This window comes from Caretta caretta, chromosome 22, assembly GCF_965140235.1.
Source record: "Caretta caretta isolate rCarCar2 chromosome 22, rCarCar1.hap1, whole genome shotgun sequence".
In the NCBI taxonomy this organism is placed as follows: domain Eukaryota; kingdom Metazoa; phylum Chordata; order Testudines; family Cheloniidae; genus Caretta; species Caretta caretta.
In genome coordinates, this window is record NC_134227.1 from 21571423 (window position 1) to 21598013 (window position 26591).

At 45.2% G+C, this 26591-nt stretch overlaps 1 long non-coding RNA gene across 3 annotated transcripts in view; it reads left to right on the top strand.

Moving 5' to 3' along the window:
- Positions 1-236: 236 nt before the first annotated feature.
- Positions 237-26591, top strand: part of LOC125625458 (uncharacterized) — a 149700-nt gene continuing 123345 nt past the window's right edge. For 2 of the 3 annotated variants that reach the window (XR_012665741.1, XR_007353559.2), the window contains exon 1: positions 237-560. This is a non-coding gene — a long non-coding RNA (uncharacterized LOC125625458). The remainder of the gene's footprint in view (positions 561-26591) is intronic. The other variant, XR_012665742.1, reaches the window with a different exon arrangement.

Consider the following 26591-nt stretch of genomic DNA (forward strand, 5'->3'; position numbering starts at 1 on the left):
AGGTTCTATCATACTGCGTATTATGCAGGCTTAATTTTATGCCAACAATTTTTGCACCTACAATGAATAACAGGTGAAACTGGGAGTCCTTAGACATCTTACTACTGCACTGCACCAACAAATCAGGAGGTTAGTTGTCTAAGTGCTACCAGCCATGCCCGCAGTTCATTGCAGCTGCTTTTATTTGGAAAATCATGCCCCTAAGTCTGAAGGCCTGTCTGAAAATCACCCCATTCTTTGCTTACCTGCAGAAGCAGACAAAGAGGGAGAGAGGGATGCACACGCAGACATCAACACACAGATTTTCAGCCTGAATTTGTATCACTTTTGGTTCTTCAAAGGTAAACAAATAGATCGGTGTTGTTTTTCCCCTCCTTCAGTTGCTGAGCTGGTGAGCCGTGTCTTTTGTAGAGAGAGCCCTTTAAAAGCTCTGGGAAGCAGTTCCAGCATTTTCTATAGGTGCAGACAGATAATTGAATGCTTTCTAAGAACACTGTGAGGCAGGAAAACTTCAATTTTGCAGCATCGTATTCCCTGCATGGACTGAGCTTTGTGCCTTGGTGAGTTTTTTGTTTGTTGGTTTTTGTTTTTGTGTTTTGCCCTCCTCTGTTCCTCTAGACGTTGAATTGCTCTCTGTGCTTTTGTGGTTTGTCTCTAACAAAGCAGGTAGGGTGGGAAAGGAGAAATTATTTAAAATCTGACTAAAGACTCTTGTAATCTATCAATCGGTAGAGCAGGGACTATTTTATCTCATCTGAAATAAAGAAGGAGCCTTTTCCGGGCAGTGATGATGGTCAGAAAGCCTTAACCCACACAGCAGCACAAAAGACGGCTCCAGGCAATCTGCTGGGTTTTGGTGGTTTTGTTTTGAATTTGTTGATTCATAGGCAGAACTAGAGTGATATTTTGGAAGCAGAGAGGGGATTTTCTTATCTCTTCAGTGCTTGCTGGCACAGCGATTAGATCTGTTTGGGTGTGAAGGGAAGAGCTTACTGCTGGCTGGAAATGAGCACCCTGCAGGCCTGAAGCAGCCAGATATTCTCACATCGCTATTTCAATGCACCCCCAGCCTGGAGTTCCGGGAGACTGGGTAGGAGCAAGAGAAGGAGAGTGGGTGTCTTTACTCTGACTATCCAAGGATCCAGTTACCTTCACAGACACCTCTCACTCTGTGGCTCTGCCTCTTTAGATGTGGATGCTGCACACGCCCCAGTCAGTAGTGAGTGGTTCAGAAACCCAAGCTCCCCCAGTGTCTATGGGGTCCATGTTGGGACTGGCACAGGCTGAGGTACATGAATTATTCTGGGCATTTGTCAGGGTCGATGTGGCTCAGCTGACATATTTGACCAGACACCGTGTTGCTTTCGAGAACTCAGCCCACTCCTGTTGCTGCTGACGCCTCCAGCACTGTAGAAAATACAGATGGAAACAAATCTGTTAAGTCCCATTTCGCCAATCCTATTGCCAAATGTTTATTCCGCTGATTACAGACCACATCGTCTAACCTACTCATGAAGGGCCTACGCCATGTGCCTTCCATTGCTTCAGTAACATGGTGTTCTGCAAAAGTCCAACAGGCTTCACCATGGTAACAAAGGAACAATGATCTTGGGGTTAAAGCATTAGACTGGGGCTCAGGAGGTCTAGGCTCAGTTCCCAGGACCACCCCCAGTCCCCTGTGTGACTCAAAGTCACTTAAACTCTCTGCCTCAGCACCCCCTCTGTAGAATGGGGATCAGAATCCTTCTTTTCTGCCGCTCTTCAACTATCTTGTCTGTTTGGATTGTAATCTCTTTGGGGCAGGGACGGTTATTTATTGTGTGTATACAGCACCAAACACAACGGGAACTGATCTCAGTGGGAGCCTCTAGGTGCTACCATAATGCAAATCAATAATAATAAAATAACATTTCTTGCTCTGCAGCTCCGAACCTCACTCGGTGTCATTTCAGTGTTCCTACTTACACCCCTTTGGTGCACCTCTAAAGCTCCTCTCCTTGCTTGGCCTTTATTGCACCAGAGCACACCGAGACCAGGCCTCTGACAGAGCCTGGAACAAGGTCTGCCTGAGAATTCTGAGCTTTGTGTGCTGTCTCTAAGGCCCATCCTGGATATTGTTACTAGAGCTGCTCGACAAAGCAGGCATTTATCCTCTCGCTGTATCACAGCATCACAAGAAGGTGAGACCTGTTCCTGTTCTTAGAACACAGCAGCGCAGGGAGGTATTTTTAGCATGCTAACATAATTTCTTTTTTAATACCTACTACGGCAGAAGAAGCAGCAGGTGTGTCTGTTGGTGGGATGAAGAGCTGTAGAAATGTTCAGGTGAAGGCTACCAGCAGACAGCCACACACAGGATATTTTAAGGATACAGTGATTGGATTTTAAAGTTAACCCACCTGGAAGTAGGCTAATTCCCTATTTTAGTTCCCCACTGTGTGTGTGTGTGTTGGGGGTGGGGGGAGGAGAGCGTGGAAGGGGGAGCTCAGAAGTTTAGTGGGCTCTTCACCTTTTGCATTTCAGTGCGGGTGGTTATTCCGTACAGGCGCAATCCATGTAGTTTATTTCTGGACCAAAGAAAAGACCAATTTAAGTCTTGTTTCTGTTGGAAGTGACATTGCTTATGCACAGCCCCATGAGCTTCACAGGATCTGTACTGGCCCCTGGAACATCAGTGGGAGTTTTGCATTGAATGACATGATACAAAAATAAATTGTATTGTATTTAAATATTCCTAAAGTCATTTTAGTGCATTTAAGTCTTAATTCATCTTCTCTAAATCCCTTTTCACTACATTAATGTGATCTATTGATAGAAAAATGAATGACGTTACTAAAGAATCTTGCTGGCAATTTTAGTCATAAAATCTTTTTTTTTTCCCCATTCCCTTTCTCCTTTCCTGTTCAGGCCCTCTTGCTTTCTTAATCTTCTAAGGCTATTCTTGGGTTCCTTGAAGAGGCTTCAAGATGTCTCCTAAATCTTTTCACTGCAGCTAATTTAATATGCGCCAATTTAAAGATGTAATGACGAAGAATCAGGTTTGGACTGGGGGAGTGAGGCCTGTTCAAGGAACGATCTTCTATTTAGACAGAAGTGTTGAACATTTATTAAGGGCTTCTAGGCACGCACGCGTGCACACACACCGGTCCAAATGGAGCATGTTCCTCCCCCAGTCCCCCATCCTAGCCTCTCTATTAAGAAATCTCAATCAGTTGATATTTGAATGCTGGATGCCACCCAACTTGAGAGTTGCATTGGCAGCAGGCCTCAAGTTTCTACCATTCAAGTCCTGAGCAGCCTGGCTCTGAATTTATGCACTGCTTTCCCATTCCTTCTTGATTTATCATTTCCAGTGTGCCAGCTAAGTCATATACATTAATCATCTCAACTTTTAAACCTTCTCCCTTAAATCATTTTTCACACTGGGAGCCATTTGTTTTGCACACTGGAGGGCCCTTCTCTGTTTCTCTGTTTGCAATGCACATCTCCAGTGAAAGTATGATAAGCTGGGACAATCAGGGTTCTCCTCAAAAGGCTATACCTCTTTTCGTTAAAGTAGGTAGGTAGATAAATAGATAGCTGCAGAACTGTCCCTCCTGGATTGTTCAATTCTCTCCAGTAACAGGGAACTTGGCAACAAGATAGGATGGAAAAGCACAGAGAGAAGCTGCTTTTAACAAGAGCTGGGAGTCTGAACCAGAAAGCTCAGATCCAAAGACCTTCAAGCTAAGGGCAACTTAGAATCATGTCTGGACTGGAACAAATGCAGTGGGACTGCTCTGGATTTACATAGACACATGACAGCGCAAAATTAGACACCACTTGTATAAGTATTCCGATGGGGGTGTGTGCGTGCAAGGGAGAGAGGACTGGGAACAAGGATGTTAACAGCCAAAGCTGCCTAGTAGTTCCACTAAGCTGCTTTACAGCTGTGCTAACAATGGCTCTTCTCCCCCACCCAGCCTCTTCATATCACGCTGCACATTTGGTTAGATTTGGATGGGAGCACTAGGCTCTTACTTCCCATATTCCGTAGGGCTCTGGTGGTGATGCCAGCCAGGTGGTGCCAACAGACAGATGCCTGTCCGGCTCTTTTGGAGGCTTATTTCCCACAACAGGGCCAGTAGTCTATTACCAGCTGTGGAAAGCATTGCAGAGATCTCTGTATTGCTGAGGATCCATTCCGTGATTTTCACCACCACCCGCGTGTGAATTCCCTTTGAGGGGCAGATTGTTCTTTTCATAAGGGATATGTAAGGAAAACACAAAGCAGGTGCCTGAAGAGGCTCCGACAGTGGCCAGTGCCAGATGTTTCAGAGGAAGACGTAAGAACTCTGCAGTAACAGATGTGGGATAATCCACCGCCATTAGGTCTCATCCTGGTCTCCGAATAGCTAGAGACTGGCTTAACCCCAGAAGCCAGTGTTGGTTGTTACGCTCCGCTGAGTAGGAGAACGAGCGGCGCATTCTCCTCTGCCTGACATGTTGAATTTCCCCAGCCAGGGCAGGTATGCATTTTGCTATAGCGCCACATTAGCTTTTCTATATTGCAAATTAGATCTGGCTAATTAGGTGAAGAAGAGGAATCCATTTTAAGGAGTGAAGCCTCCTGGTGTCTCTTGGTAACTAACCAGACCGCTGCCTTTACCGAACTGTTCGCAAACCAAGAGCCCACAAGCAGGGAGGAGAGTGTGATTCAAAGTACACTTGATTTTGTGGTTCTAATCAGGTGTATTCTCTTGATCCCAGCAGCTCAGGGCATTGTGCATTATCCACGCATCCTGGTGTGAAAGGAGCCATTGACATTAGAAACAGAAAAAGTCTGTCTGGTCCCATTAGTCTTGCCCCTGGGGAGTAGAGTATGATTGTGCCTACAGTCCATTTTATGCTGCTTGGTCCTCTTGTTTTAAATGCTCCAAGCAATGGAAGTTCCTGTGAGCCTCGGACATTGGCCCACTGTCGATGTATGGAAGGCATGAACAGATGCTTCTGAGAGGTTGCTAAATGGACAAAGCCACATGTTCCAGTAGACCACTCTCAGCCAGAGCATCTTGTGGCACTCTGGTATTTACCTGCTGTGCTCTGCCCCCTGAGTATAGGGCTCAGCTGGGCCTGAACCCAGGAATTTGGTGCCCTTTCGCTGCATGGGATCAGTTTGTTCTGTCCACGGTAAGCTCACCACTTGTAGAAAGGGATATATGTCCGCTCATGTGGCAATCTTCCCAATGCCCAGGCACCCAGTGGAATTCAGAAGCAACGCATGGAGCAGGGTGATGGAGTTACTGCCATATATTGCTTTTGTACTATTATTCCCACACGTCCTATCTCCTGAAGGTGGTAATCTCTGCCATGGGGCCAGGGTGGAGGCAATCCCCCACCATCATTTTTGCCCTGGAAAGCTAGAGAAATTGCTGAAAATGGCAAAAAATCCACCCCACAAACAAAATGTTCATGAACACTCACAAGGCCAAACTGATGGCGCAAACAATGATGGTTAGTGCCAACCAAAATTCAGGCAGAGGATTGAACCCTGCTTCTGGGGTTAAGCCACTCTCTAGCTATTAAGAGACCAGGATGAGGCCTAATGGCAGTGGATTATCCCACATCTGTTACTACAGAGTTCTTACATCTTCCTCTGAAACATCTGGCATTGGCCATTGTCAGAGACTGGACTAGATGGACCTTGGTTCTGATCCTGGCTGGCCATTTCTATGTTCCTATGATACTGGGTCACAGGACAGAACTCCAAGTGTAACTGAATTCCTTGGGGCAGGGCCCATGCCTGGAACAGGGACGAGCCCACTGCCAGGGTTTAGCAAGTAACAATAATTATTCTCACGGAATGCAGGCCCAGCTGAGAAGACACTGTGTGCTTTATGTCTCTAAAGCCCTGTCGCCAACACAGCACCAAACGGCAGTCCGAGCAGAATGGGATCAGTCTGTGTGGGCTGTCCACCTCCCCTGCAGTCACTCCGTTCCCCAGTCAGGTGGCATGGAGGGATGGAGGCGTGCATGCATTGTATGAGTAGAGGGGAGTGACGTTGGAAGCTGGTAATCTAAGGAGAAGCCAAAAGAATGGGAAGATTTCCTTGCTAAGGCATAATCCACTTCAGTTCATCACCTGCCAAAGTAACTGCATCTGAATGGAGACCTGGAGCATGCAGCTGCCTTTTCCACATCTTAAAGCATCTGAGGCCAAACTCACTGTCTCAGCCCCTCTTCTGACCAAATCCCTTTCCAGCTCCCGACCCTCACTTTCCCTCGCTATGGTTTCAACAGCCATCTCAGGAGTCTAGATCGATGAGAAATCCCAGCCTGGAAGGCTCAGTGGGGGCTACCTAGGACTAGTCACAGGATGACACAGCCTGGTTTCCCATATGCTGCTCTGTAACAGAGTCTGAATCATCGCACTGCTGTGGTGAAAGCTTCCTATCCAATGCACACAAGTCCTCCTTAATGCTCCAAGGTATCTATGCACCCCATGTAAATGCAAGAGACGTGGCTTAGCACAAATGTAAGCAATGTACAGATTCGTTTTGACAGCCTCTGAATTATGTTGTAGGAGGGCAAGAAAAGGGAACAAATCAACCGGGGTCTGGGTAGCTTGCACTGTGTTGATTACTGTTTTAAAGGGCCAGCAGCTCCGAGACTTCCAGATTAAAAGGTGCATGTTAGCTGGGAAAGTGTGTATTGGTATGTTTATAACAGGCTCTGCTCACTGTGCTGTGCTCTCACATACTGTGTTGGAATTGCAGGTTCAAACTGTGTGCACTGATCCTCGGCTGACATAAATGTAGCTTAAAAATAGAAAGTCAGATGAAAAGTGCAAAGAGAAACTGTAGGCTGTGTGTGTGTTTAATATGAAATATTGAAGAGACAGCTCAGAATGGAGTTGTCAGTGCTTTGGGGGTTTGAGGAAGAACGAGAAAGGTGGATCTGCCACACTTTTATATTTATTTGAATAAGAGGGAGCTAATATAGCAGGGAGTTCTTGTGTTTCCAGTGTCGTGACAGGTGGGGAAGAGGGGGATTCTCTTTGCTGATGCGTACTCTAAAGCCAAAGTGGGATCCCCATAATCCCATCAGCTCGAAATCACAGAAGGATTTCCCTATAACCTGTGACTTAAAATCTCCTGGATCCTCTCAAACATTATAGTCATTTTCTGGGATATTTAGCATCTATGTGCTAACCTCATGTTCTCGGGGGGTGTGTGTGTGTGTGTACATGAATGTGTGCATGTGACTTCTCCACATGAACAGTGCTGCCACAAGCAGTATTGTCCAGACCCATCTGGCCTGACGGGTCATGTAATTTATCTGTCAGGCCATGTGACTGCCGTTCCCCAGTGACCTGGATTTTCTAGAGACACCCTGGAGCAAAGCCTCACACCTGCCAGCCATACATGATCACATTATCTCGCATGGCTTGCCCGTCAGCAAACCTTGTAAGATTCAAAATGAGTCTTTGGAGCTCCAGGCCTTACCAGACCTCTTTGACCTGGACACCTTGTGTGAACAAGTCCCCTTGTGAGATTCCCAGTACCTCTTCCTCCCATACCAGCTACCTACCCTGCAAGAACAGCCTCCGTCCCAGCTGTCTCCCTCAAGGGCATGGGCCTCCAGCATCTTCTCTGTACTCTCAGCCCATGGAAATAACATATCTTGCTGGTAGGAGTGAGTCCACCGCTTGACTGGTTCCAGGAGCATCTGTGGCACACCCAGGGGCAAAAGCTACGGCTCAGCAGTGCAGACCATTCTCCAGTGGGCCAGCCTTCGCTACATTGCACTGTGTCACACAGGCGTGTAAGATCCGATTCCACAGCCAGTGGGCCAGCCTTCGCTACATTGCACTGTGTCACATAGGCGTGTAAGATCCGATTCCACAGCCAGCATTCACCTGCCCCACTCCAGGTATCTCTTATGCAGCACGACAGAGCCAGGCTTTGTCAGAAGCCAGCTGCCAATGCACTGGTGGCTCATCTCCGAGAATCACTCCTGTGCCTCAGACCTGCACAGCCCATTCAGTTCCAAGCAGTGAGCAGAATGAATTTTTCATTCCTTCATGTTCCACTTTTAATTCCTTAGGCGTTGGGGACGGCTAGCGTGAAAGGATTTACACGACCCACCACCTACACGACTTAGGCAAGTAAAATAAACATGGGCCTTGAATGATTGACGGGGGGTTTCAACAGAGGATGGGAAGCAGCCTGTGTGTAAAGACTCCAAGCTGCACGGAGGTCTCACCTGACTCCTTCCAGGGAAATACAGGAGGATCCCAGGGGCTGGTGTTCTAGGAATTCTACAGAGTTTCTGTCAGACTCTAACCTTTGCAAGTGCTGCAGTTTGGCCCAAACAGGAGGAATTTTAAAGGTTTATTTCCTGGATCCCAGCACTGCAGAAGAAAGCACTTATAATGGCTTCATCTCTGACCTAAATCAGCAAGGGACACTTTAGCCTCCGAATTCATCTTGTATTTTTCCTGTTGTATGTTGGACTGTCCCCTGGGATGTTGGAGGGGCTGTTGATGGAGCCCCAGGAAGAATCCAGACCTTATGTTATACAGCACACAGCAGGGCCCCAGAAGGATAGTGCTGCAGTCACTCATCTCGCATGTGTTTGTGGACTCTCTCTCCCCCACTTATCTTGTATCTAGAAGGGTTGGGGATGAACTGAACCTTTAGTTGTGGATGGACAACAAGAAGGAGACCCACAAGCAAAGCATCCGCAGCATACACCTGCTTGGATTTTGCTTGGTCCTGTTGCTGGAAGTGGGTCCTGGACCTTGAATTGCTGTGCTCAATAATTCCTCCCCTTCCTTAGTATTTGCAATCCCCAAATACTTGTAGATGGTTACCAGAGCTTCCCTTAGTCAGCATTTACCCTAGATCTAATTCTAAAAGTGTCCCTTTTGTAAGCCAGCCCTTTAATACACTGACTGGTTTCCCCCCGCCCAGTTTCTGCCAGGCTATAGTACTGAAATGCCCCAAGGATTCTTGAGTGCCGACATGCCCAGGCACTGCAAGGTCAGGTTTAAGAAGCTGCTGCAGCTGAAAGTCAGCACCTGAAACTCAGTGTTATACAATCCACACCACATGGGAAGGTTTACATTTGTGCCTGATACCTGAAAGTACTTTGGCTACTTGGGAGAGACACGTGTGGAAGGTCTACAACACCCTACCCACACCCTGGGCAGGCTTGTTGCTTGAAAGAGAAGAAAGCTCTTCCGCTTACTCACTGTTTAGGCTCTCTAATGCTTCAGCCATCTACCTAGTTCAGGGCTCAACAAGCTGAATTTCTGCTCCAGGTAATGCAGTTGCTCCTCAATGAATAAAATGCCTTTTATTCTGCTGCACCCAGAACAGGAGCTCCAAAAATTATCTTGTTTCTTTTTCTTATTACCCATGTGCTTGTTTCTGACAAATTCTTACAAAGAGGAATAGTTTCTGTATCTCTTCTTGTAATAGTTCAACTGGTCTATATTGCTTTATTATTATTTATAATACAGTAGCACACAGAGGGTCTGATCAGGGCACGATACAAACAAATGTGAAGACGTAATCCCTTCCCTGCAGAGTTTACAATAGAGAAACAGGATTTTTCTAGCAGATTTCTGTTGATTTGTGTGTAGCAGGGTGGAAGGGTTGGGGGAAGCACCAGGAACCTTGTGAATCAGATCATGATATCTGCTAGAGACACGATCATTTCTGTACCCCAACCCCTAGCTGATTGATTAGAACCATTCACAAGCTGATGAAAATGTGGTTATGGAGTTTCTGAAAGTTTGTAGGAACATTGGCCAGATTTGAGTTTGGACCTGGAGTACTTTATTTGGTCAAACTAAATGATTATTAGTATTTGTAAGGACTACTATGCTTTGATTTTAGGTGACAGGGCACTGGAATAGGCCATGCACTATCCCTGGGCATGATCACCCTCTCAGAGTCCATCTTCCCTTGTCACAAGGAAGGAGTGGAAATGTGTGAAAGGGTAACTGACAATGAATTGCTAATTATATTTAGCAAAGTGGGAATGGGCCTTCTCACATGGAAGTCTGCTTCAAGCTCCTTCTTACATGGGCCCCTCACATATCCTGCTTATGAAGGGGACATCTGCTTGTGGTTACCAATGGATTTGGCAAGAAAATGTCCACCTTAGACTGGTAGTTTCGCCTCTGACCTCAGATTATGATATTTGTTCACATTGAGCTATAGCCAACATCCTGGTACACCTAACTGCACAAGAGTGGAACCTGAGGCAAAGCCAGGGGACACTGAACCCTACAAAAGATTCTCCCACCGATGACACCTGGAGCTGTCTCCTGCTTCTTCCCTGGATAGGCCATCCAGAGAAGACAAGAAAGACTCTGTCCACCAGCTAAGCCAAGCCTGAAATCCATCTGTAAGAGAGAGAAGAGACCGACCACCTCCCTGCATGTGAAAGAAGCTCAACTTGTTTGCAGCATCAGAACTAGTTCTCCGCTCAGACAAATCACATGAGTGAGAGACTGCAAGGAGGCATGAGAGTGCTTTTGAATCCAACATTCCAGCTGTGTGTGTGTCACTGAACCATTCCCCCAGATAGACACTAACCCCCCTGATCTGTTACCTAATTAATAGGAAAGTGTTCTGGGTTAACAGCATGTTATTCCAAAGCTGCTAAGTGCCTGATTTAAGAATCATTTCTACATCTGTGTAAAAGTGTCAAAAAGATGCAGACACTATTAATATGGGACAGGGAATAAGCCGAGTAAATAACATCTAACCTGGCTGGTATGTTCAGAGAAAATTCAGGTAGAGCAGCAAAGTGGGAAGGTACAAAGAAATCATTTAAAGAGTTCTACTTCTTAAAACAAAGGCAAAAGTCAGCTTCTGTTTTTGGTAGATTCTGAGCTCAGTTGTTGGGATTGAAATAAAGGTGTGCTTTCTTTACTTCCCGTAAAGGATTGAAGTAATGCTTAGGTTAACCTTATATATTGATTTACTTATTCATTGTAGTAATTGGGAGCCTGATAAATTGAACCATTGCTCTATTGATTGACTTTCAGTTGCAACCTGGATTTGATTATTGCATTGTGTTATATTTGATTAGTTACGGGAAATTAGAAGTACAATTAGCTAGTGACATATTTGCTAACCTTCATATTTGTTTGCTTATTCTTTTAATAAACCCATAAAAATACACTCAACTGGTTACACTCTCAAAACCTCAACTCCAGAAAGCAACCTTTTTAGAGGTAAAGGTAAATACACTGAATAGCTCCTGGACACACTTTCATTATTCAATTAAAATCCTGTTACCACCACAGTTGGAAAGGTTTTGGCTCTGATTCATCTCTAGCTCAGACTGCTCGAACCAATAACTTCTCTCAGGTATTATGGCACTGCATCAGGACATGCAGGGCAAAATGAGATGTATAATTAATGTATAAGTAAGTGGGGGGGGGCAGGGGGGTGAAGGGCAGTTACCAAACTTCTTTTGTGCTTGAGTTTGAATTTTGGACAAAGTTTCATACACAGGAATTAAAATCTCTATTTTAAAGTACTTCTGATCAACAGCATGAGAGGTACAAGGAGGCTGATGTAAATACTGTCACCCTCACCATGAATAACATGACGTTCTTATCGCTTTAACGTGCATCCTCAAACACAGGGACTTGTGAGAGATGATTTAATTCTTAACATGAAGCAGACGTAAGGAGATTTAAAGGGATAGCTATCAAACATGCACAGTAGAACTTCATAAGGATTACTTCTTCTGAGTCCACATTCCCTATTTGTCATACTCAAATTGCTGGTTTATAATTTCACAGGCTTTAGGTGAGTCAACAGCAGAAAACAAGGCAGGGAACAGTTAAAGGTTTATTCCCTGCTTGCAGCATGCAACTCAGTATATGATTGAATTGTTTGAGTATTCAAACTATTTTTTAGGTACAATGTTTGTATAAATTCAGACCCTTGTGAACCAATCCTCATTTCCAAGAATGCTGTTGCTGTTTGTAATTATTCACCACATAGTTTCTCTGAATAATTATCTGCCTATTCTATTTCAGCCAACTTGTTTGCTCAGAATAGTTTGAATTTGTAATATTCAGTACCTGTGGTGTGCATAGTCACGTTATATAATTTCTACTCTCTTTGGCTGGCTCAAAGTTTTTTAACTTCAGAATAATGAATGACAAGCAACATTCATAATGAATTTTTGGTAGAATAATCAATTAATTAAACTTTTTGGATCTGTAAGTGTGTGAATATCTGTTAGTGGACCATATACTCATGAATAATATTGCCCCCTGACTTTTAACATACTGAACATGGTATTTTTGTTTGGAAAATTTTTTTGTGAATCATAATTCTTGCACTGTTTGACAACAGCTCTGGTGTACTGCCTCTGAAGAAATTGTAGGGGTTTGGTGTTGCGATGGGGGTATTCACTCCCCACCGGAAAGGAAGGGGTTAAAAAGTCTAAGGAGGCTGTGCAGGGGGCAGCCAACTGGGGAGAGGCTGCACAGAGCAACCAATCAGGCTCAGTAGGCTCACATAAAAGGGACCTACAGGGCAGAGTAGGGGTCCAGGAAGTCCCAGGAGAGAGGACTGTGTTCCTAATGGATTGCATGATGGTAGCATCTTGGGCAGAGCAGTTGCTGACAAGGACTGGGAGAGCAAGAGGGAGCTCCTGGCTGGCTGCTGGGATGTGCTGGCTGGAGGCCCTGAGAGAAGGGCAAAGAAGGTACTGGGGCCATGGGGAAGTGGCCCAGGGAATTGAAGCAGATCTGGCAGAGAAGTTAAGGAGGGCACCAGGAGGCTGCTAGTGACACGGGTCTCTAGAACTGGGAGATATTCCCTCCTGCCCGGAAGGAGGAGAACGTGGATGGTGACATGGCCGGTGGGCTGAGTCTTGAAGAGGACACTGTGGGACTTTGGACTGGGGTGGGTCTGCAGGCAGAGACAACGGGAGAGGCACCACCTGGAGAGGGCGCAGCAGCTGGCGAAGCTAATGCCCATGATGGCCAGTGGGAGGCGCTGCCGTGGTGAGTGAACTCTGTCACAGGTGTGTGTGAGACTGTGCATATAAGCGTGTGTGTCAGTGTACATGTGAGTGTTTGCATGTGAGAATGTGTATCTCTGCGTGTGTTTGTTTTCCACTGGACATGGTTACGGAATTGCAGGACATGATGCTCACATTGTAGTCTTAAAAACCCACTGATGACTCTTGGGAGAACTATGAAAAACATTTTACTAAGAGACAAATCTGCTGCTCAGTTTCCTGTGTTTTCTTCTTCCCTGTCTCTATTTCTACAGAGATATTTGCAGGAAAACAATTCTGTTTGCGCCTACTGCAGCTCCTTCCCCCCCGAACCCTTAATCCCCCTGCCTGTGAGCTCCAAGTGACCTGCTGCAATGTCCGAGACGGTTCAGGCCTCAGGTTGGGGAAATAACCTGCAGTGGGAGCAAACACTTAAAAAAAAAAATACACTCCCAAAGATGATGGCAAAATTGTTCCTAAATTGAATGTTTTTCCTATTTTTCCATGTGGTGTTTGCAGCACTTTAAGATTATCCTCTCCTGGGGGCTTCATAAAAGCTGTAAATACTCTGAATTGCTTTCAAGGCTAGCCCTATGAAAGTTCAGTTCTCAAGGAAATACATGTACTAATATGCATTGCCATCATTATTTGGGAGACCTAGGTGCAGATGCTTTTGTGTCTATGAAGAAAAGATTGCTGATTGCTAGTGTTTTGCTAAATGTTAAATACATCCAGTCTTTGTAGTTCACAAGAAATATTTTTAAAGATAAACTCGAGTGGCGACTCCAATCCAGTGGGTCCCAGCTCCAGGGTTTATTTAGAGACTGTGAATCAAATTTTCATAAGTGACTTGAGAGCATCCATCCCATTTTCAAAACTGACCTAAGAGACTAAGTCTCGCTGGAAGTTAATGGGAGCTAGGTGCCTGACCTGCTTAGGCACTTCTGATCCAATGGAGCAGATTCACAGCTGTTCACTTCACTGCCTGCCTATGCCCTAGCTGGATTTGGCCTTGTGGATAGGCTATTTAGGGACAATACTCCGTACGCTGGAAAGGGAGAGTAGATACCCCTAAGAACAGCTATCCATGTGACCTCTCTTAATGAAGCAGAAGTTTTTATTATTGTTGTATCTATTTATGAATTCGTATAGTGATAGAACGTAGGCAACTCAGCCCCATTGTGCTAGGCCCTGTACAGATATGTAAAAAAAAAGGCCGTCCTTGCCCTGATTTAATTCATTTGTTTATTTGTACGTCCATAGCAGCTGAACACTTCAAAACGCTAACACATTAGGCCACACAGCCCCACTGAAATATAAAGCGATTATCCCCATTCTACAGATGAGGAACCAAAGCCACTAAAGGACTATCTAAGGTCACCCAGGGAGCGTGTGGCACAGCTAGGACAGAACCCAGGTCTCCTGACTCAGGCTTTTCCCTTATCCACAAGCCCACCTTCCCCTGAGTGTTCAGCAATGTATCATTTGAGCTACCTCCATTTCCTGGCATTGAAGCTCAGAAATGTTTCAGAAATCAGGGGGAAAAGTGATGGGAGCATTTACTGCCAGGCTGCATTTGCAATAGAGTTACTGAAGACTGGTTACTCAACCATGTGGAGTCAACAGCCGTCCATGCACCCTCACCATCAGGTGTCAACACAGCTACCCAGTCGGCTGTCTCTGGGTGAATGTCGACACTGCAGTCAGAGGAGTAATTGCAGCATATGTGAGTGTACCTGAGCTAGCTTGGATTGAGCTGGCTTGCTAAAAATAGCCATGAAGCTGTGATAGCATGGGAGGTGCTTGGAGCTGAGGCAAAATACTTTTCAAATAAAGGTGAGACTAGGTGAAATCTGCATTTTATTTAGTTTTGTACTGGTGACAGAGGAAAATTCCTTTAGTTTGCACACCCCGCCCTCCCCCCTGCCAAAAAAAAAAACCCCTCCTCGCCCAAAGTGATGACATTTTCACTTTAAAAAAGGCCGGCTTTGTCATTAAAAAGAACCCATTTCTGCATGGGCATCATCTGTTCTATGCACAAGGCTGCTGGACACTCCGTTTTTCAATTCAGAGCAGCTGTTTTGTAGAAAATCGGTTGTCTGAGGGGAGGTGAATTTCCCCCAGATGAATCACGCAAAAAGCTTTGAGAACAATATCCCACTAATTTTTCACAGCTCTCGAGGCAGAATGGCTGCATGCTGCACATTGCAGCCAACTGCCTTTTAAGTGCCCTGGCCATTAGGCAATAGCAGAGATGCATATTGTCTGCTGAGAACTGCCCTGGCTGTTTAGCTGCATATTTAGGAGTTTTAATCAATTTTAGTGTTTTTTTTTCTTTCTTCAGCCATATTTGGAAATTGGGTGAAACATCCCAGTGCTTGGCAATGAACACAGGTGACAAATGTGATCTCAACATCAGTCTGTGTAGGAGGGCAGGCTCTTAATCACACACACACACAGGCTCAGCAGCACAGATTAAGTGCCAGCATGATTTTTGTGGGAGTAATATCAGGAGGCATCCACCCCATACTGACTTGGAAACGCAAGTAGCTGAGCACTAGCGAACTCAGTACATGTGTTATAGCACGTGGAATTTTTGTGTGCGTCTGCCATGCAGGCTGGGAAGAAACAGCAAATGCTCCCAAGCATCATCTTTGAAACTAATGGTTTTTTTTGTGGAGGAGTAGAAGACACTAAATCAAAGCCACTGGCCTGCATTGGATTTCAGCAGCACGGCTATCAGCAAGGAGTAGCTAAGACTTGAAGCATGGTGCTGAAGAAAATTCTGATTCTACTTAGACCTAGATATCTAAGTACTTATCTGGTGCCCATCACCATGGTAACTAAGCACCTCACCATCTTTACAGGATCTATTGTCAGAACACCCCGGTGAGGTCAGGCAGTGCTATTATCCCCACCTTATGCAAGGGGCCCTGAGACATAGACTTGCCAAAGGTCACATCGGGATTGCCTAGCATAGCAGGGATGACTTCATGTCTCCTGAGGCCTACAGTAGCACCCCATGTTTGCAGTGATTTTCCTCTTAAGGTGCATTAGCAGCTCTGAAGGGGGTGAGGGAAGTGAGCAGGACTAGAATCAGGAAACACCAGGAGATTTATGAGGCGGAGAGGGGGACCCTGGTTTCATAAACTTCCCAGTACTGGTTGTACAGATCCAGAAGTTGGGAGAGTTTGGGAAAGCTGAGCCAACCCTGAGCTCTGAAGTTTGTGGAGTTCATCCAACCCCTGGTCTCTAGGTTTCTCAATCTGGCACCTTTTACTGGCACCAAATTCTTTTACACAAAGTAATAATGACTAAAAACAGCCCTCCCACAAATCCCCTGTGGGTGGCCTCCTGACTTGGATTTTCCGGGGTTACCCAGCTTTTCTGGGGAGGAACTCCTGTTGCCCCACCAGGGGTTGTGGGATCTGAACAAGCCCTGAAATCCCTTTTTCTCACTTGTCTGCTTTAATACCACGTGCATCACCCCATGACTGACAGCGACATTCTGGAACAGGCACAACATCATCCCATCTTGATGCAACGTTTATTCCTGCAAACTCCTCCGTTGGGTTGTGCTGCCGAGGGAACAGCTTGATGGAGAAATCCAGACTCCAGCGCCATTCTCATGCACTGTGCATGGCTGTGGATTTAAGACACACAGGGAGACACGGCAAGCTAAACACAATTCATGTTAGAAATATACCCCATGTAAAGCCCTTCATAGAATGTCATGGCTTGTGGTATCGTTCTGGTCAGAAAGACATGCTGGGGGAAACGTTTGTAATCTACCACCCTTTAGGCTTGAGTGTCCTTGAAAGACAACTGAGAAATCCTCAGAGAAAGACCAGAGCTTTGGCGCGCTTGTCTTTCATTCCGGTGAACAACGAGGGGGAGAGGAGAAATGAGAAGCGGAGCTTTCCACTGGGAACACAATGCCGACAGACCCCAAATAAGCCTTTAGCAGTCTAAGATAACAGGGGATGTAAATATCCGAGCTTTCCTATGCTGTCATATGTGAGATGATTGCTTGTGAGGATTCTCCTATCTGGTGTGTGTGCGTGTGCATAAGAGAGAGCTGGTGTGTGCGATTCATTAACTGATTCTTATAATAACAGTCTTGGACCAAACCAAGTACGATGATCCCCACTGAATGCTGTGGAAGTTTGAGAGCCTGAGTCTCATTTTATAACAAAGGCCCCAGGCTCTAGCCATGTAAATGAGTGTGAATAAGAATCAGGGCCTGAGACATGGGACCAGTGTGACTCCCACTGTCTTGGGAGAAGATCCAGAAGAGGCTTTCCATGCCGAGCTGGAACAGACTTCTGGTCCAGTCTGACACCCACCATTACTGAGTTAAGCTTTGCGAGGAACCCAGGGCTAGCAGGGCCTCCCTGGATTGAGATTAACCTGCTTTGCTTGGTATTTATTATTGTTTCACCTGCCTTCAGATGGGACCTGAAAGCACTTTGATAAATGAGCCCAGGGGTTTGTCTGGCTTCACTGTAACTCTTGCGAGTGCTTCTGCATCCTTTTGCAGACCTCACTGTCTAGGGTCTAGCCTGGTCCTCCAGTGCAGGCAGGTTCATGGAGGGTGAAGTGCTCCCCAGTGCACTCAGGTGGTGCATTGGTCAGTGCTAGCTATCTGCAGAAAGATCCTGCTGGCAGTGACGAGTTCCGAGGAAACTGCAACTTCAGGTTTAGGATGGATTTAGGTGGTGCGTTGGGCTTGAGTTGCCCCTCGGTACTGGGATGAGTTTCCTCCCTGATGGGACTAGTAAGGAGCAGCCATTTGCTAGCTTGACTGGAGCAAGAAAATCCCTGGAGACATCTTGCAGTAACGCTCATCAGTGAGTTGTATCAGAGAGCTCATCACAGCCTGCGGCAACACGACACCGGGGAACTCGTCGTCTTCACATCAGAGTCACAAAGGGCTGTGCCACACCGGCAGCCTTCCACCCTTGGATGTCAAGGGCTCCCAAGCAAGGCTGGGATGCATTCCAGAACGCAGACTGCTATCCCAGAGGGTTCCCTGGGACCAAAAGGACAAGAGTAAGAAAGTCAAACTGTCATAAATATAAAGGGAAGGGTAAACCGCTTTGAAATCCCTCCTGGCCAGGGGAAAACTCCTCTCACCTGTGAAGGGTTAAGAAGCTAAAGGTAACCTCGCTGGCATCTGACCAAAATGACCAATGAGGAGACAAGATATTTTCAAAAGCTGGGAGGAGGGAGAGAAACAAAGGGTCTGTTGGTATGCTGCTTTGCTGGGGACAGAACAGGAATGGAGTCTTAGAACTTTTAGTAAGTAATCTAGCTAGGTATGCGTTAGATTATGATTTCTTTAAATGGCTGAAAAAAGAATTGTGCTGAATAGAATAACTATTTCTGTCTGTATCTTTTTTGTAACTTAAGGTTTTGCCTAGAGGAGTTCTCTATGTTTTGAATCTAATTACCCTGTAAGGTATCTACCATCCTGATTTTACAGAGGTGATTTCTTTACTTCTATTTACTTCTATTTTTTATTAAAAGTCTTCTTGTAAGAAAACTGAATGCTTTTTCATTGCCCTCAGATCCAAGGGTTTGGGTCTGTAGTCACCTATGCAAATTGGTGAAGCTTTTTATCCAACATTTCCCAGGAAAGGGGGGGTGCAAGTGTTGGGAGGATTGTTCATTGTTCTTAAGATCCAAGGGTCTGGGACTGTAGTCACCTAGGCAAATTGGTGAGGCTTTTTACCAAACCTTGTCCAGGAAGTGGGGTGCAAGGTTTTGGGAAGTATTTTGGGGGGGAAAGACATTTCCAAACAGCTCTTCCCCAGTAACCAGTATTTGTTTGTTTGGTGGTGGTAGCGGCCAATCCAAGGACAAAGGGTGGAATATTTTGTACCTTGGGGAAGTTTTGACCTAAGCTGGTAAAGATAAGCTTAGAAGGTTTTTCATGCAGGTCCCCACATCTGTACCCTAGCATTCAGAGTGGGGGAGGAACCTTGACACAAACAAAGCCAGCTTTTCTTCGGTCAGTTTGTGCTCCCAAGGCAAAGCATTAATATGCATTTCTCTGACGTGCTGTAAGTCACTTGTGTGAGGTGCTGCATCTAATTGATTTGAGATGCACCAGCCAAGCCTTGTGACTGTCTCTGCCGTGCCTGCGTGTAATAAGTGCAACACCCTAGAAAGAGGGGAATTACTCTTGACACTGGGATTATATCTCTGCCAAAGGCATCAATATTCTATTAAAGATGTGTGATAATATAACACTAATTATCAATTGAGGGCCCATTAAAGGGAGAATACAAACAGCAATTCAATCTCACCTTTCACATTAAAAACCCACAATGATTTTCTGTTCCCTGTGCTTTATTTTTTTAATTTTTTGTCTCCTGCATTGTTCAGTAATCCAAATTGCAGGCAAACACCTCAAAACATCTGTCTTCCCCCAGCATACTGGGGAAAAAGCTCTTCAGGACTGACCCATGCTAGGGGAAGCTCTCTCATCTCCACAAGCTGAGAACAGTGCAGGGAACATCATAGTCTGTTCTTATTTGCCTACTTGCCTCAGGGCAACATAATAAATTGCCTTGATTAAATTATTGAGAAAAGCACAGGGCATGTGAGATGAATTGGTACTAAACCAGCCTCTCAAAGCCCTCAGTAACTATAAATCCAGCCAGCAGAAGGAGTGCAACTTATCTTTCCAGGGTGAAGCTGTGGTGTGTTGAAAACTGAGTTAAAATGATAAGCTATCACTTTAAGAGTAAAGGGCTTCCTGGTCCTACTTGCAGGCTACGAGTCTCTGTAGGGAAGTGTGTGATATGGGCGCTCTGCGGTCAAGTCTGTGAAAAGTCACCCTAGAGCAAAGCAGCATGAGTTGTGCCTCATTGCCTCAGGGAGCAGCCTGATTTGTCACTCTCTGGCTTTTGCTTCTTGTGTGCTAGGGTTTTGGATTTTAAGAAATAAGATAATGTTATGTTCCAGCCTTCCAGCAAGAGTATTTGATGTTTTTATTGAACTTTCTCTGTATGGTGTGAACATAAGAGAGGATAAGGCAGTTTTTGGCTACAAGTGAGCTGTAGGAAAGATCCATGTGAATTGGACAAAGGTCTGAAAGGAAATGGGAAGCAGGGTTAGTCAAGAGAGTAGTTAGTGTAGCCACCAGCTGCCAGAGATTATTGTCGTAGTGCCCAAGGGCCCCCTTTGGGATCAGGCCCCCATTGTGTTAAGCGCTGTACATCTACATAGGAAGAGGTAGTTACTGCACTGAAGAGCTTAGGTCCAAATGTGAGAAGTGAAGTAGGGTGAGGGTACCAATGATGGAAGCACATGGCTGCATAGGTGAACTGTATGTATGGGTTGCAAGTAAATTCTTTCCCCTGCCTTCAGTGTAAATAACTCTGCAATATCCAGAATCCCTGCTTGCCCCTTGCCTAGCCATTATCTGCAACAGATTGAAGCTTCCAGGCTCTGAGTCGGTAGCATGCCACCAACGTCCCTCCAGCATTTCCAGACTCTCTAGCAGATGCCAATTCCTCCACAGAAAGGTCCAGCACAAGGCCAAGGCACCACTTGCATCCTCAAAAAGGGCTTAGTTGGGAGCAAAATGGTGCGAGGCTTTGTGCCTGCTTTCCCCCTGGGCTGACTGTCACCCTAGAGAGCAGTTCTGCTGTCCCTTCTCCCCACTTCTTATTTAAGCCTCTGTTTCTATTTATCTTAATTACTTCTAAGGGGCCTATCACTTGAGATCTAAGGTCCAGCATCAGAGCCCTGGTCTGTGGTACATGCATGGGTTTAACTAAAGGTGTGTTTTATTTCAATCTGGCCAAACCAGTGTAAATCTTAAAGATTTAAGACTGTCCGCACAGAGTCTGCACTGGTTTAGCTAATCCAATTAAAAAATTAAACTGGTGCAACTAACGTGCCCGTTTAACTAGCTAAACTTGCAATGTAGGCAAGGCCAAGGTGCTGTTATCTAAGTGGTGGTGTCTAAGGTTATATCTACACAGCGCACTACCCCTGAGCTTTGTTGCAGGTTTAACCCCAACCTTTCCTTCCTTCCACACACACATCAGTTTGACTTGGGTCAGCAAACACTCAGGACCTGGGTCCTAGGAGTCTTCGGAGAGTTGGGCCCAAGCCCTGTCATTTTACAGTGTGGATGCAGGTCAGGCAACAATCCCAAGTCAGAAGGCCTGTGTAGTCCAGTACGGATGTGTGAGCATGGCTGTGAGACCCAGGGCCATCCATTGTAAACCCAGGCTCACAATGCAGTATGGCTGCTCAAGTAGAAACCAAGTCCACAAGCCTGGGTCCCACAGACTTGGGCTTAGTGTGCAATGTAGACATACCTAAGAATGCTTCCACTCCTTGCTTTTAATAGGGCCTCTCTCTAGTGGCTGGAAACATGCACAAAAGCTTTAAAGCCCCAGTAATTTTGCTGGTTTTTGCAGAGTCTCCTTTCCCACAGCTGTAGGGCTGCTGCAGCTTTGAGCGCTGATTGTTCCCATGTCGAAGTCCCAACAGGGAGAGGTTCCTAACTAAACTTGATGAGGAGAATGTCGTCTTGACCTCTCCAGAGGCGGTTTCCCTTTCACCTTGCACAAAACCAGCTGCCTGGGTAGGAGAACGGGCCTTTGTCAAGTACTTTGCAGCTCTGAAGAAGAGCTGGGTTTTTTTTCCTCCTTGAAGACTTCATTTTCTGAGGGCAGGAACTAAGTAATATTTAACATCACTAGAGGGACACCCCCCTTCCTCCCTGGAAGAGACCTTTCCAAAAATTTGGGGCCAGCGGCTGATCTCCTGTCTACAAAAGGAGGCTAATGAAGCTAAATCCCCTTTAAACATCACAGGAGGCATCTCAAGGCAATGGGCTTTTTTCCAAGGGGAACGTTTTTTCCCCTGCCCTTGTAAACCCCATGGTTGTAGTTCTGCTAGCTAGTGTATTAAGCATCTCCGAGCAAGAGAGTCATTGACTTCCACAATTTCCTCCCTCCTTTTACCCCCAGCAGCTCTGATCTCTCTGATCAACTTAGTGATGGTCTGTAGTGCTGAGCTAGCCTGCAAAGGTCAGGCTGAGATGAAATTCATTTTTACATCCCCTGTTTTGGAAGGGAAAAAAATGACCTGTGCCAGGGGAGAGCTGTTGCTTAGATTCAAACCATGCATTCCAAGAGCCCCCATCTAAACAACCAGCATGTAATACAGAGTAGTTCATAGCAGCTGTTTAACCTCTTCCTTGTCAAGGGGATTTACAACTCACTGTGCTCCAGGAACTGGATGGCGAAAATATTGTTAAGGCAGGAATAAGTGCACATCAACTTTTAGATTCTTTCAATGCTTCTGGCTTCCAAGAGGCCTGCTGCATGCACGCTCACCCTGAAAACAAAATCTGGCCTCATGATCACACAACCAGTTCAGTAGAGAGTGTAAAAGCCTATTGCTATTGTGCTGGTCTCATTACCCGAGTGAGTGCTCCAAGGCCCCAACCATGCCAGCTCCTCTGTGTGGGTGCAGAGCCTGGCACCTGAGGGAGCCCCCATGTCCTGCCATGCAGAACCTTTTGCAGGATCAGGGCCTAAAAGTAGAATCAAAATTGCTCCGCCACTAATGCCAATAAAAGGGCACACCTTACCGCCTGTGACTGGGTGACATGCAAGCACCCTGAATTTCCAATACATATCTGCAAACATTCCTGGGATGGGGATGAATTCTAGAGACCTGGACTCGCCCGGGTGTAGCATTGACAGAGAGATGCTATTCTGGGAATTCCTCCTGAGCATTTGTTTTCTTGCATGCAGCAGCAATAGTCAGCTATGCGTTATTTTAAAGAGACAGAATATTATTCTATCGCCTCTAGGAGCTATAGGTTGAAACCACCGAGAGAATCAATCTCAACCTCTGTATGATCAATCCTGTCAAAACATGATCATTTAATTCCTTATAAAAGCAAGGAAGGCATGTTTAAAATGTCATCCTTTGGGTCTATGAGCAGGATTCCTATAAATCAATCCCCTCAGGTAAACTGTATTATTTAGGAGCTTTCTGACAGCAGACAAGCTGAAAACATTTTTAAACAATGCACACAAGATTCACAGTATCTCAGACTTTTTTAAATGATGCTGATGTTGTGTTTCAGGTTTATCCTACAGATTAATCACAATGGAGTGATTGTACCCAGAGACACATAAAAGAGGAAGGTGGCTCTGCAGAGGTTAACAAGGGCACACATGACCCATGCCTGAGATAATGCACCACTGAAACTCCACACTAATAACCTCTAAATTGACAAGGAAATCTGAGTGGGTAAAAAATTGAAGTAAATGATTCAATGGAACTCTGTCTCCTGAAGACTTAGATGCTTTGAAAATAGGACTTAGGCTCCAAAGTCACTTAGGGTATGTCTACATCGCAGTGAAACACTTTTGGCTGGCCCTTGTCAGTTGACTTGGGTTTGCAGGGCTTGGGCTGCAAGGCTATCCAATTGCAGTGTAGACACTTGGGCTGGAGCCCAGGTTCTGGGACCCTCCTGGCTCTTGAATGCAGAAAAGGTAATCTTGTGAACTGATACATAAGAGACACACAAGTGCACTCATTTAGTGTCGGAGATGAGTGATAGGGAGATATATATATATTTAAATGAAAATATAAACCATGGCATGTGGGTTCACTCACTCTGATACCTGACTATAAAGGAGGAGTCATGGAGCAGGTGACTAGTCCTGACCTCTTGGTTCTGTTCATGAATCTGCCATTGATTTTCCATGAGGCCTTGGGTGAACTACCTCAACTCTCTGAGACTTGGTTAACACACCGATCTAGTCATGTTTACCTACATCGCAGGGATGCTGGGAGGCTTAGAACGATTTGAGATGTTTGCCTTAAACAAATACAAAGTAGTATGGTAAAAGCACCAGCATGGAACAAGGTAGCAGCCTGCCTTAACTCTGACTTTCCCATCTTGACAATGCTGTGTGCTAAGCTTAATGCTAGCTGACTCCCAGAGCATGGGCTAAAGCCAATCTGAAGACAATTGTGATATCCTCATTGAGTTTAATGGGCTTTGATTCAGAGTCTCAGACAGCAAAACCAGATACCCAGAGACACTCATGATATCGACAGCAACAAAGATTCTCAGGATAGATGTCCTGAGAATGTCAGACCTCACTCAGAAGGATGTCCTTCTAGGAGAAAAGCATGGTGCAGAGAGGGGATTTTTTTAAATACCCCCCCCCCCCATTTAAAAGAGAAGATATTTGACCGATATGACAATAGGCATGGATCAGTTGGATTCTTTATTGGTTCTGAAGGTGCTTATATTTAAAACAATTTGTTACGGTCTCTGTGATTTACTGCTGCACTGGAAAATGGGGCTGAGTATTGATTCTTTGCCTTTTCTATTGCAAATGGGTGTCATGTTTTATGGTATGTCAGAATAATAGCAGCGGGCACTTTATCAATGTCAAATGTTAAAAATGATCAGCTATTGTGATGTAGGAGATTAAATATGAAAGCTTGATGGGTATATAAAAGCGAAATGGCAATAATAAAAGGATTTTTATGTTCAACTCGTTGCTCTCTTGAATCTACCTGGGGAGCTATTAGAACCAATTGTGCTGATCAGTGACACATCGCCATGGGTTAAAGGACTGGAAAGTGCTGGGTTTTATTCCCCAGGTGGTTGTATTTGTTGCTGAGCTGATGTGGGGGTTGAGAGTTCTAACTTGCCCTTCTCAGGGAGGACTGAATGATGGTGCTTTTGATGGCTGAGCATGAGCCACACAGTGCTGACGTCCGGTGTTTCTGCAAAATGCAAACCCACCAGGGCATTGAGCACACAAGATGCAAGGCTTGTGAATCTGCCAACAGGTGGGCCAGGCGCTGGAATGGACTTTCCCAATGGGAATATTCACCCATTCAGCAGCTAGTTTCACTGTGTGCACTTGTACATTACTACAGCCAAGGAGTTTCCTGGTGCCCTGCCCTCACTGTTGAGTGAAGAAGGCCAGTAGGAGACATGCTGAGCTCATTTCATGTGCAACTCACTTATTTCATACTAGGGCATCTGGCTGAATGGAAACCGACCCAGACAGTCCCAAGGGGAGAGGTGTTTGAAATCCAAAGCAGCTTCTGAATTTTGCAGATGGATGCTATTTTCATAACAGGTTGAACCAGAACCCCAGATCCAAACCACACCTAAAACTGGAGTGTTTGACGTGTGGATCTGCATGTTACAGCATGAGCACCTCTCTCTTTAAGATAAACAAACATGTTCTTGAAGCATTTAATAAATTGATTAGAAAATTTGTACTTTAATAATCAGTTGGGAACCCAGCATAGCGGGGAAAAATGGAAAACAGCAATAGCAGCGCCAAAGATGCTGTCTGCCCAGCTGTTTGGAAATGAAACTGAGATATCACGTTTCAGCTGCTGAGCTGGTTGAAATTTTTTCGTTGAAAAACTTTTTGAGAAAATGTGGCTTTGTGATTTTTAGTCAAAATTTTCTTGTTTCTTGGCAAAAAATCTGAAAACAAGTGTTTTTTGTTTTGTTTTTCCTCAATTAAAAACAATTAGTTTTTAGTTTTAATTTTGGGATTTTGGAATTCAGGTTTTTTAAGAGGTGGGTGGGTGGGGTTTTGATTTTTTTTGTTTGTTTGTTACTAAAATGGTATTCAAACATGAAAACATTTCATTTATTTTTGAAAAGCTGAACAAATTTCATGGAAAATTTTAAAAAGTACAAACCAAATATTTTTCAAATTTCCTCTGAGACGTAATTAACTTTTTTCAGACACATCTGATCATCAACTCCTCAGGAACCTCTTACAAACTGAACTGCTTCTGACAAGCTGCTTGGAGCTGGAAAAGAAGCTAACCTCCACATAAGGGAGTAAAGATAAAGCTTTCCCATAAGTGTTAAAGTGTAAAGAATGTGCTGCTGCCCCTTTAAAGACAAAATACAAACACAGCAGAGCTTCCTGCAATCAAAGTGCAAAGCAGAGGGCTGGAGCATGGCTCATTGCAGCCAAGCTCCCAAGAAGAACGTTCACAACCATGTTGTCAACACTGTTCACGCTGCCTGTGTGTTCTATTCCTTTCCCCTAGCTTGTGTCTGTCTTGTCTATTTAGATGGCCCACCCTTCAGGGCAAGGGCAACCTGAGTCTCTCTGTTTGTATAGCATCTAGCACAATAGGGCCCCACTCTTGGTTCTTAAGTATTACCATAGTACACCTGTTTAATAATAGTGTTTTACTCTCAATTCCATTCCTCTTCCTAAAGAACCTCTCACTGCTCAGTTCATCCCCCCAGTCCTACCCAGCACCATGCCTACTACAATGAGATGGAGGACTTAATTCCCAACAGGCGGTCCTGCAAATCCTTGCATTCAGGGCAATCAGATGTGCTGCTTCCTCTAGCCAAAGGCATGGCTAACCCCTTCCCAGCCAACCATTGGACAGGATCTGTCTCTATAACCCCTCCCAGTACTAGTGGTCCTCTGACTCCATCCCTCCCTTGAGAATGTCTTCAAGTTCACCTGCGTAACTTGGATACAAAAAGCAAAATTAAAGAGCAGCTGAAT